Source organism: Polypterus senegalus, chromosome 8 (genome assembly GCF_016835505.1).
Source record: "Polypterus senegalus isolate Bchr_013 chromosome 8, ASM1683550v1, whole genome shotgun sequence".
NCBI classification, from domain to species: Eukaryota; Metazoa; Chordata; class Cladistia; order Polypteriformes; family Polypteridae; genus Polypterus; species Polypterus senegalus.
This window is the reverse complement of record NC_053161.1, coordinates 18357526-18369680: the sequence shown is the minus strand read 5'-3', so window position 1 is coordinate 18369680 and position 12155 is coordinate 18357526. Positions and strand designations below refer to the sequence as shown.

Genomic DNA, 12155 nt, shown 5'->3' with positions numbered 1-12155 from the left:
ACCTGATTTTTTTGTTTTTGCACCATTCTGAGTAAACTTTAGAGACTGTTTTGCATGAAAATCCTAGGAGATCAGCGATTATAGAAATACTTAAACCGGCCTATCTGGCACCAACAATAATGCCACTGAGATCACATTTTTTCCCACTCTGGTGTTTAATGTGAACATTAAAGGATAAGCTTGGTATTTTTCATGTTGACGTTATTTCTTCACAAACATGGTATACTGTATATGCATTTGCCACATAAAACTGTAAATTAAAAAAAAATATATCTTGCCCTCCCTGCCCTTCATGGGACATGAAGCAACACCAGAAAAATAAAATCTTAAAAAAGAAAGTTTTCGAGCATTGATCCATGTCTTCAGATTGCACACATTGCAAAATATCTTACATGTCCTTTTTTGAACAAGAAAACACCAATATTATGAGTTTCATCCATTTTAAAATATAATCAGCTGCGCACACCAATATTATGAGTTTCATCCATTTTAAAATATAATCAGCTGCGCACACTCACTCCGCACTTGTCTTCTTCCACAGTAACTTTTCACTCAAAGGGGTGTGGTTTCGTCTTGAAAGACAAAATCACAGTAAACTTTTCTTGCTAAGTGCTTGGTATCCTGTTGATTTACTTACACATTTACACAAGAATTCCTCCTTCTATCTCACAAACAAATAGAAAATGCATACTTACCTCAAGAAAAATATTACAAAGAATATGCAATACAATGATTATTTCCAGGTCCCTTTTAATGTCACAAACATGTGTCAGAAAAACGGAAGGTATGTTTTCTTATATTAAACCTTTTACTGCTTCAGCGTAAACGTATTCGGCTTTTATTTTCCAGTGGTCCTCTGTTATAAAATGCCTGAGTGGGCAAAATATTCTTTAAAATTTACGGAAAACATTTAACTTTAGAACACGATTTTACATGGCAAATACATATATACCATGTCTGTGAAGAAATACCTTGAAAACTACTGAATTTATTCTTTAACTGAGGTTCCTGGCCTGTATCTGCATTATTTTTATTCATTGTGCTGCTGCCACATGATTAGATAATTACATTGGTAAGCAGGTGTACAGGTGTCCCTGTACTGTATATATTTACACTGTATTTCATACAGTGCCTTGCAAAATATTCGTCCCCCTCTGTGTTTGTCCTGTTTTGTCGCATTACAACCTGGAATTAAAATGGATTTTTGGGGTGTTAGCACCATTTAAGTTCCACAATATGCCACTTTGAAGGTGCAAAATATTTTTATTGTTACATAAACAATAACTAAGACAACAAAAACAGCAATCATTAGTGTGCCTGGGTATTCACCCACCAAAGTCAATACTTTGTAGAGCCACCACCTTTTGCTCCAATTTCAGCTGCAAGTCTCTTATGGTATGTTATTAGCTTAGCACTTCTAGCCACTGGGAATTTTTACCCATTCCTCAAGGTAAAACTGCACCTATTCCTTCAAGTTACATGGGTTGCATTGGTGTACAGCAATCTTCAAGTCATACCACAAGTTCTCAGTTGGACTGAGGTCTGGGCTTTCACTAGGCCATTTCAAGACATTTAAATATTACCTTTTACGCTACTCTGGTGCAACTTTAGCTGTATGCTTAGGGTTATTGTCCTGCTAGAAGGTGAACTGTTGTCTCAGTGTCAAATCTCCTCTGTGTCATGGGAAGTGTTGAGTTTGCGCCACACATTGCGTTTCCCATGATGGACAAAAAGTTCATATTTAGTCTCATCTGACCAGAGGACTTCATCCATGTGTTTGGAGAGTCCACCACATGCTGTTGGGCATACTCCAAAAATGTTTTCTTTTTTTTTTTTCTTAAACAATGGCTTTTTTTCTGGCCACTCTTCCATAAAGCCCTGCTCTGAGGAGTGTCTTATGGACAGATACTCCCATCTTCACTGTGGATCTTTGAAGCTCCTTCAGTGTTATTTCCTTGGTGTCTTTCTTGCATCTCTGATTAATGCCCACCTTACCCGGTTTTGGTGGGAGGTTTTTTCTCTTGTCAGGTTTGTATTTTTTTATGATAAATTTAATGCTCCGTGGGATATTCAAAGGGGGAATGAATACTTTCACAAGACTCTGTATATACAGTATATATGTGTATATGCAGTATCTCATCTTTTGCCATCTGTTGCCCTTCCCTGAGGGGTACCATAAGGCTCCATCCTGGGACCTCTTCTGTTATCCTTGTACCTGCTGCCACTTGGTGCTATTTTTCGGAGACATGGTATTTCCTTTCATCTTTATGCAGATGACTGTCAGGTTTATTTCCCTCTGAAGCGCCAAGGTCCATGATCTGTCCAGCCCCTGCTTGATTGCCTTATTGACATAAGGAGTTGGATGGCATTAAATTTTATTGAGAACAAGACAGAAGTCATGCTGTTTAGACCCAATAGCACCAGCGGGAACCATTGCATCGACCTTTATACTGTGGCTCAATTTGAGAAATCCATGATCACAAATTTAGGGGTGAAAATGGATTCCACTCTAAAACTTGATAGCCATGTGAACGCAGGGGCAAAATCTTGTTTTTTCCAGTTGAGGCGGCTGTCAAAAATCAAGCCTGTTTTGTCTAAACGCAACCTTGAAACAGTGTTGCATGCTTTTATAATCTCTGGTCTAGATTACTGCAATGCACTTCTTTTTGGAATTAGCCAGGCCTCCATTGCTTGCCTACAGCTGATTCAAAATGCTGCTGCTCAATTTTTAACTGGCACAAGAAAGCATGAGCATGTTACCCCGATTCTGGCTTCCCTTCACTTGGTTCCAATTCGTTTTTGAATCCATTTTAAGATCCTTGTATTTTTTTTTTATTAATCTTTTAATGGTTGTGCCCCACTTTAATTTGTCGGAACTCCTGCACCCTTACGTACCGTCTCGCTGTCTAAGGTCAGCAGACCAAATGCTTTTATGTGTACCCAAGGCACGATACAAACTCAGAGGTGATCAAGCTTTTTCAGTTGCAGCCCCAAAACTCTGGAACAATTTGCCATTGCACGTTAGGCTCCTTTGCTAGCTGTCTTTAAATCCTATTTAAAAACACATTTTTACTCTCTGGCTTTTAATCCAGTATGATATGTTGGCTATCTGTGTACTTTTTATTAAGAATCTTTTTAGTTCTTATGTGTTTCGGTTTCATTTACCCTTCGGTTTTGTGTGTCTCATATGTTGGGTTTTTCTTTTTTTTATTGTACAGCACTTTGGTCAGCCTTGATGTTGTTTTTAAAATGCTTTATAAATACATAAATAAATCTTCTCATCTGCTTTTCCTGGTGCAGGTCAACATTATAATAATCATAATATTCAAGAAAAGTATCATACAGGCAAGCAAATATGTGTTTGCCTGCTTAACCCATGATTATAAATAACTGAGCTGGGTTTAAATAATTTTGGTTACTGCTTCTTCTACAGTCTAGCATTTGTTCTTTTATTCAAAAAAATGTAAGAGGCAAACAGGCTATTAATGTAAATGTGCCTTTAATATGAAGTGGAAAATTAAAAAAGAAGAACATAGAAAAGAAGAATTGGACAGCTGATTTACAAATAGAAGAGACTCCACTGCCCCAAAGCAAAACACACCCGAGAAATGTTAACAGGGCTAAAGGTAAAATGCAGAGCAGAACTTAATGAAATGAGACAATTTTTTAGCACTTTTACAATTAACTCTCAAAGTAAGCCTCGCTACAGACGGGTGTGTAAAGCAGTGAGTATTCTATTTACTAAGTGAAAGGAAAACGTGGTTTGTATGACAAATGTAAAGTGTCCGGAGCAAAGAACACATGATAGCTTAATTTGAGGTACTAACACCAGTTCAAGACTTAAAACTGCCCTCTGCAACTGGATTTTGAACTTCCTAACTAAACGACATCAGCATGTGGCAGATTGCCAGCGTTACATCATTCACGCCGATCCTCAACACAGCCAATTAAAAACGAACGTGTACAAAGATATGGGTTCCGATTCGGAATTGCGATCACGAACACCCGGGTCTCACCTATTTTCTCAATGGACTTATTTACGCATGCTTCAACTCTCCGACCACTATGAAGCGGAAGAGAAGAACTCGCTTTCCCAGAGGGCATTGCGGCAGTCATGAGGTTGCGTCATCGAGTACACCCAGACTGACGCTTCCCGCGAATTTTATCCAGGCAGGATGAGCGCTAGAGGAGACAGACCAGCTCAGCTCCCGCGAGGGCGAGATGGGCAGAGGAAAGAAGAGGTGGGACTGATCAACTGGGGGGCGGGGGGAAAGATGCTGGCTTTACTGAGCTGCGAAAAGGAGATATTGTATAGTCATTCTACGCCTTTTTCGAGGACGTGGCTGGATCGCAGGGACTGCGGGAAACGATGAGATACATCGTTAGAACGGAACGAGAAAATCACGCGCACACCTGCAGGGAATTTAAAAGCCAACATCTTCGTCAGTTCTAAAAGGTGGAGGAACTGGAGCCGCTCGTCATTCGGCGGTTTGTCAGAATGCAGCGTTGACTCATCGTGGCCTAAAGCTGAAGCGGGCTGAGTGCGTGCATGTTTCGATTCAATTATTTAAAAAAAACGCTTATTATACACTTGTTAATAGACACAAGACTGGGACTTACGGTCGTTTTTTTATTTTTTAAACACCTATCGCCATACTTCTGTTAAGGATAGAAAAAATGTTTATTTTTTATTATACTGTTTGGAGCTTAAAAAGATCTTAGCCGTTGGACTTCTAGCTGTTTAAGACAGTGTAAAGGGGGATGTATTTTTACGAAGGTAGGAAAAATGTCTGCACGTGTATGGATAAAAACGAGCGGGTGTCGCGCGCCTGACTGCGGCCCCTTAGGATGCACGTGCCCAAGACGTACGAGATACTGCTCAAAATTGATTTAGGTAAGATAATAAACGTATATATATAGTTATTATAAAGCGTGTATTTGTGTATAGGTAAATGTATAGCTCGCGTTCTGTAATAAAACAAGAAGTGTGCACAAGTGTGTGGGCGCATCGCGGTGGAATAACCAGCCGGCAGGGATGCTTCTAGCGCCAAGTTCTTAGGTGGACGCGGGGTGCTGATCGGTTTCAGCTACCAACACCTTCGCTGCTCCAGGTACTTAACTATAACAGTGTAATGAATGCAGCTCTACGGGCTGGTTTTAGGTCATGCAAGGAAAAGGGCAGCTCTGACGGATTTGGGCGGGGTTTCTCTCCTGCCTTTCACGAGTGGGGGGTTCTCGTCGGTTGAAGATGAGGCAACGAGAGGGATCTGCAGACAGGAGCCTCTGTGATGCTGCCGGCGCCCAGTCCTTCCAACACCAGGGTTCTGGCTGAGGTAGTAGTTTGTGCTGTTGGATGGGTTGTGACATTGCCCACTATGGAGATAACTGCGCAAGCTACTGCCTTGCCAGAGCTGGTGATCAGCTGCAGTCCTGCTCTCTCCCAGTGGGTAATCCTTTTGTCTGCTTGGCACGAGAGAGTTCACTAGAAGGCCACGGTGCTGTAGCTTCCCTAAAGACTACATCAGCAGGCCTGCGTCATCCTGTCATTTTGTTTTTTGTTTTATCATACATTCTTGTAGAAGCACCTTTGAAATAAATAATATGCTTTTAGGATCACTGCGAGATTTCTGTGTTTTGTTCTTAAATTTCATGTAAGCTCTCTGACAGTATTGTATATGGAAGTGAGAGGCATTAGGGAGCCTGGGAGTCTGCTGATCAAGGGGTGAAAGGATCACACAATACCAAAAGCTTGTGTTTTTGTATTGTCATTAATTTATATTAAACATTATTGGTCTGCATTTTTCATCCTGCTTAGAGCTTTTAACTATGTTGCAGCAATTTTTTTGCATGGCCTCCCGTGTCCTTACAGTGGCATTTTAGTTGCCAGCATTGTTAAAAAGGTTCACTCTACAAACGTTTCAGCACTACACATATGCATAATTTATTCAGAGCCTTTGTTAGAGCCATTTTGCTCTCCAGCTCTCAGCAGTGCCACAGCAGTCCAAAAGGAGATTTTGACACCTCTGCCCTTGAGCAGCAATTCCCAGATGTATTACTGAGGGGCTGTTTCAATTTATTTTCATGCCAATGGAAGCTTTCATTTAACTTTTAAGATTTATGTATTTAAATGTATCATTTGCCTTTTTCATTATACAGTATGTAATAATGAAGACGTGAGTTGAATGTTCTGTGAGATAGTGTAATATTTGAATTGTGGCGTTAGGCCAGAATTAAAAAAAAAAAAAAATTGTCAGAGGGATGCAGAACTGCCTATCCAGGCTAGTCTTAAGAAGCCTTATTCTTTCAAGCTTTTTTGCTAGAATAATTTTTATTCTTGTTTAGCTCATTGTGTTTTGATCAAAGTAGTACACATTTCTCAATATTATGAAGAGTCAAAGTTACGTTCAAATCATTGTTAACCGCATAGCTGACTTGCAGTTTATTGCTGGGGGCCTAATTGAAGTGCTGCAGCTCTCTCTGATTGTGTTATATCCATCTCCTCATTCTCTTGGGCAGTGAAGCAGTTTGAATTCCTGCTTCTAATATTTATCTGTGCACTGTTGACAATATTTGTGCTTTTCATAGTGCCGTCAGTGCTTTGAGAAATCTGGTCCAGGTTGGTTGTTGGGGTTTTACATAGACGCAATGCATCAATTTGTAATTTTTAATGGAGTAAATTAATAAACTGTGTCAGTGAACAAATAATCATTGTGAAGACTCATAAGGTTGTGAGTTAAAGCAATGTTTTCAGTAAGAAATTATCAATGCAAATATGAATAATTGACTGTGTACTGGTTTAACTGCCAAACATTATTGTAGATTATTTGTGCTGTATGCATAAAAACAGCAAACTAACAAACCTTCCAAATGCTATATGTCAGTTTTGCTGAAGTTGTCGATTGAAGTAATTTGAAGAATATAAGGTATTTCTTAATATGTTTTCCCCAGGATTGTATACTTAAGTTTTTCTTTGGTCAAGAAATTAGAACTTAAAACTAATGCTTGGTGCTTTCTGACATTAATGCATACATTTCTGTAATATAAATGCAATGTCTGGTGTGAAGTTGCCATTTAGCAAATTGAGCATGTCGTGTGACAGGCACTAAATTTGCCATTTTTATTGCTTGTAATTGTACAGAGTGAGTATCACAAAGTGGGCTGTTGACATCTGGTAGAATTCACTTGAAGACAAATAAAAAAAAAAATGCAAATGTGCTTTAAATTATAAGTACATTATTGAGAGATGCCTTATTCTCACACTAAATTGTTAGAGAAGGTACTTTAAAATATGACATTTGCTTTCAGTTTTAGTTTGCAATCATCCTTGCAAACTACAAGTAGAATTATAACTTATGAGAGAGTGGCTTTTTACTTTTTCTTTAGCCACTGCAGTCAAAATTTTGAAAGTAGATAAACAGGAAAAAGTTTTTTTTTGTTTTTGCTTTGTCTAACATATGGCTTCAGAGAAAAAAAATCTTTATTTATCTGTGTGGCTCTTGTGCCTATAGGTACATTCTGTTTTTATAATTTTATTTGTACAGTGATTGATGTATTTTTTACAGACATAAAAGAATATTTATATAACATCCAGAAATTGTTTGAATTGTATACTCTCTAATTGCATTATAGAAAAAAAGTAATAAAACATCTTTGTTCAGTATCTTGTGTTATGTACCCATTATTCATTGTGGTGAAATGAATTTAATCTGTTCTGAAATAAATTGGTTCCAAGCAATGAAAGTCTTTTTGCAAAAATTTACAAGGTAAGGGTTAGATTTGGGTTGTGCCAGCGGCTATCTTAACAGCACTGTACATGCATTTAACATTTTTCAAATTATTCTATTTATGAATAACATAAAACTACCAATTTGCATGTCTGCATTCATAGTTTGCTTTTCACTGTTTCAATCATGTACTATTGCTTCGACATTGTTTTGAGGATGGATATGATCGTCTGTGCAGTCCTGAGTAACTACTGAGATTTCCAAGTGATCATTTTATGTAGCCCACAGTTTGTTTTTTTTTTTTTTTCTTCTTCTCTCGACTGGCAACTAGCAATTAAAAGTAAGTTACCTTTGCTAAATTAACATTCCCGTATAAGGTCTGTTTTTCGCAACAGAAATGGGGAGTGCATTAATGACAAGGGTTAGCAGCCACACAGCGATATTGCTGCTTCCATGAAGGGATGGCCTGTTTCTGCTTTAACCTTCAGCCATTCCACCCTTTTTAAAAATCTGTTGGCGTGCAGAATAAATGGAGGAGTGAGAGGTTCATGGCAGGACAGACAATAGCTTTGGATTTGGCAGCTTAATGCAGGTAACCTAACATGCTTTTCTTTATTTTTTTTTCAAGGCTTTGCAGTGCAGTTTAAATCCTCTGTCAAAGCTAGAAATATTTTAGGAGAATAAAATCCTGCCCTGGTTCATTTAGTGTAGTGTAAAGCTGTTTTCTGTCAGGCTGTGGCTTGTCTCATAATAGCAATTGATTATGCCAGACTGGTAATTGTTACCAGAACATAAGAACTCGATGCCTGTCCTTTTATCAAGGCAGGGGTTCTGATGTGAAATAGTCTACATTCTCATGATTCCAAAATTCTCTTGTTAATAATTACGTGTTTTGTCTTTTTTATATTTAAGTAAAGCTTTCTTTTCTTCTCTCACATTGATAGTATTCTAATGTAGTAAGGCTGGTTTTGATTTAGGATTTAAAATTAACATTTTGGGGTTAAGGAATTGCAAAAAATATTTAAAATCGGTGCTAAAACTTTTTTGGACTCCTCTGAATAGTATGCCTCATACATTTTGTTACATTTTATCCAGATGTTTGCTTTGTTACAGATTTGTGTGTAAAATTTTAAATGGGACTTTACCAATAGAAATTTCAAACTAAAGGATTAGAACTACTTAACTGATTCCTTAGTATTTGATTGTGGTGACAACAATGTGTGTGGGTTTTCCTTTTTTTTTTTTTTTTTTAAGATTAGCTGACAGCTTTATCAGTCAGGTCTTACTACATTAGATTTCTTGCTGCAATTAATACTGTTGAGTGGGTGTAGAGTGTGTCATGTGGAGATATCGGGGAGTCAAAAGACTTAAACAGCCAAAAGTTAGAAAAATCCTCTAAAAAGTTGTAAAAATGTCTTATTTATTTTTAGACAAAAGTCCATATTCTGATAGCAGACATTATCAAGGCCTAGCACTCAGACTTCCAAAGGTTATGAGAAAAGACCATTTTGGGGATTAATAAAGTATAAAAACATCTAAATAAAAAAAATCTTAATGTTTTGTATGTACCTTTATGATTATTGTATTGTTTCTTTTGAATCATGCAGGAGCGTCAGAACTCATAGGCAACAGGTATAAAACAACAACCTACAACAGAAATGAACTCCATTGTGTTGGTGAACAGTTGTAACAACCCTGCTGAAGATGGGCATTCAGGTGCTTTGAGGCAGATGTGCAAACCTCAACATGGAAGATAAAATCATGACTCTGGTTTGAACTTGTCACTGTGTCCTTGCATAGAAGCTTCACTAACTGCTATGCCTATGCACAAATCACTCCTGCTTTGAACCTTACCCCTCAAAAGCTCAAATAAGCTGTGCGTTGTGAATACATGATTGGTTTGGTCCAGAAAGAGGACTGGCAGTTACTGTAATAGAACACTCATTATGGTGCTTAGGCGAATTCAATGTTACGTGGCTGGCATTACATACACACCCACACTCACTCATAGAATTGGCAAATAACCTAGCCTGTGTGTGTAGGAAAACTGGAGTACTTGGAGGACATCCTACACATGCAAATAACACATGGACCACAATCATGAAGCAGTAGCACTGCCTATTTTGCTGTGTTGCTGTCTGGTGCTCACTGTATTTTCTTCATAGCTGTTGTATAGATTTAAATTCGCTCAACAGATTGGATGACATCAAGGCAATAATTCAAGTTTGATTTGATTTGCTGTGTAAGTGTTTATTTGAATGACCTTGTAATGTCTGATACGGAGCTGTATGGGATGTTGCTCAAATGCTGCACAGATAAATACTTAAAATGGTTCATTTGGCTAATCATTCAGGGCTTTCTGAAAAATGTTTTCAATCTGTGACTCATAATAAGTTCAAAAATATATGAGTGATGTAAAATTCAGGGATAACAGATTTGTAAGTTTTTTGTTTATTAAATATTTTTGTAATTTGTAATATTCAGAGATAACAGGTGTAATACAATGTGATTTAAATTTAATTGGTAGACATCCATACATGCTTTTAAACACCAAACTGCATTATCATGATGTACTTGTAATAGGAGCCCAAAAAGGCTTGTAGTGTCTCAGTAGTTTTCACAGACAGCAAGAGTCCAATTCAAATGATGTAAAAGTGGTATTGATTGAAATCCAGTTGTTAATTGTTGGTTGTGGAGGGTCTGTGACTAAGTTCAGATTCCTTAAATATGACCTTTTTGAAAGAAGTTCTAAAAGGGTTATTAAAATCATTTGAGGTGTAATTATTGACTGCAAAGGCACATGATGGAGAGCAGGTGTGGTGCTTATAGAGTGAGGATAGTCCTGAACCGTATTGTGCAGATAATGCAGTTGTTTTTAGTGCAATGTACATATTTGTTCGCTCTAGGCTTGTAGAGCAACACTTGTGTAAGTTCTTTCGTCTGCATTCATCTTAAGTTATTTACTTTTTATGGTTAACCTCAAACAGCAGAAGATGCAAGCTGGTGCAGCTTGCGGTTCACTATCCTGGCATGTCACTAATTTGTACTGGGAATCTGTTACCGTCATCTGTCAGATGACAAAAACAGGAAATTATCCAACATATAAAATTTTGAAGTGACCTCTCAAGACTCGAGCAGAATTCTTCTCCATATTACGGTAGATGAGTTTGCAAATTTGCCAGTGCCTTTTAATGGGAGATATTAAAAAAAGAAATATTGTAAAGTGCGTCTCCATGTTAGAGATATGAATGAAAATCAACTTTATTAACAGTGCAAAGTTTCAGCAAGATTAATCTTCTCGGACCAGGGTTTCATGCAGACATAGTAATAATAGTAAGTGTTTTTCACATATGTTAAAGCACCCAAGAAGGCACAAATATTTTTGAATATAGTCATGTTTTATTACCTTTAAAGTTTGTTTTGATAATGTTTTGTAGAATATGAGTTATAAGTGGGATTAAATCTAGAGTTTCTTTTTTTTTTTTTTTTTGTTGCTTAGCAGGACAGCATTTGGATTGTAGATTATAGTGCATTAGACTGGTATGGTCCTGTTTTATGATACAAGCCCAACCCAAATTTTTTGTAAGCTTTCATATGGTGTATAATTTAAGACCTGTTTGGCATGAATTACAAAAGGGGAAAAAATGGATTATGCATCTAGCTAGCTCCTCGCTTCAAGGCTGCATGACTGTAGATTTGATAGCCTAAGAGGCCTTGCATTTGAAGCGTAATATTTATGATATATTAACCTGATAATTCAATATGTGATGCTTTCGGTGGGTAAGATATATACGAAACAGAGTGGTAAAGGCATATTAAGCGTAAAGGTTGGGACTGAAAAAAGATATATGATCCCTTTTTTAAAAAAAAAAAAATGTCAAGGTGCCAAGTTTAAATTACTAACTAGTGTACACCCCTATGCATTGCACATCATCTTTCATCTAGTGTAGTTTAATTGGAATGAAATTATTATGTTTAACACAGATTGATAATTATTAGGTTATGGTGAATACAACTGGAAAACAAACTGCAAAAATTTCTAGTAGTGATTACTTGTGGTGAAAGCCTGCGTCTACCTCTGCTCTTTGTAGATTGATTGGCTGGGTAATTTTGTTTGTTAGCATGTTTTTTTGCAAAAAAATAATGTAATTCATAGTGCATGTGGCAATTATTGTTAGATATTTTTTTGTTTGCATTGAACAATTTTAACTGAATGAGTGGTTCACACAACTGCATTTTGCACATTGTCCGTGCTCCTGCGCACACAGTTGCCCCCAATCAACACACTCGCTGTGTTCAAATAGTTTTTGACTAAAAACAATGTGGTGGTTGGTTCACATCTCTCACATTCGCCATATCTCACTCCTTGTGAGTTTATTTTTGTTCCTGAATTTTAAAAATGAGACTGAATAGAAGTCAATTTGCTAACCT

General features: G+C 37.3%; 1 long non-coding RNA gene across 1 annotated transcript; it reads left to right on the top strand.

Moving 5' to 3' along the window:
• Nucleotides 1–4142: 4142 nt before the first annotated feature.
• Nucleotides 4143–11599, top strand: LOC120533829. Its single transcript, XR_005634629.1, has 2 exons — nucleotides 4143–4894; nucleotides 9332–11599. It is a non-coding gene; the product is annotated as an uncharacterized LOC120533829 (long non-coding RNA).
• Nucleotides 11600–12155: the final 556 nt, after the last annotated feature.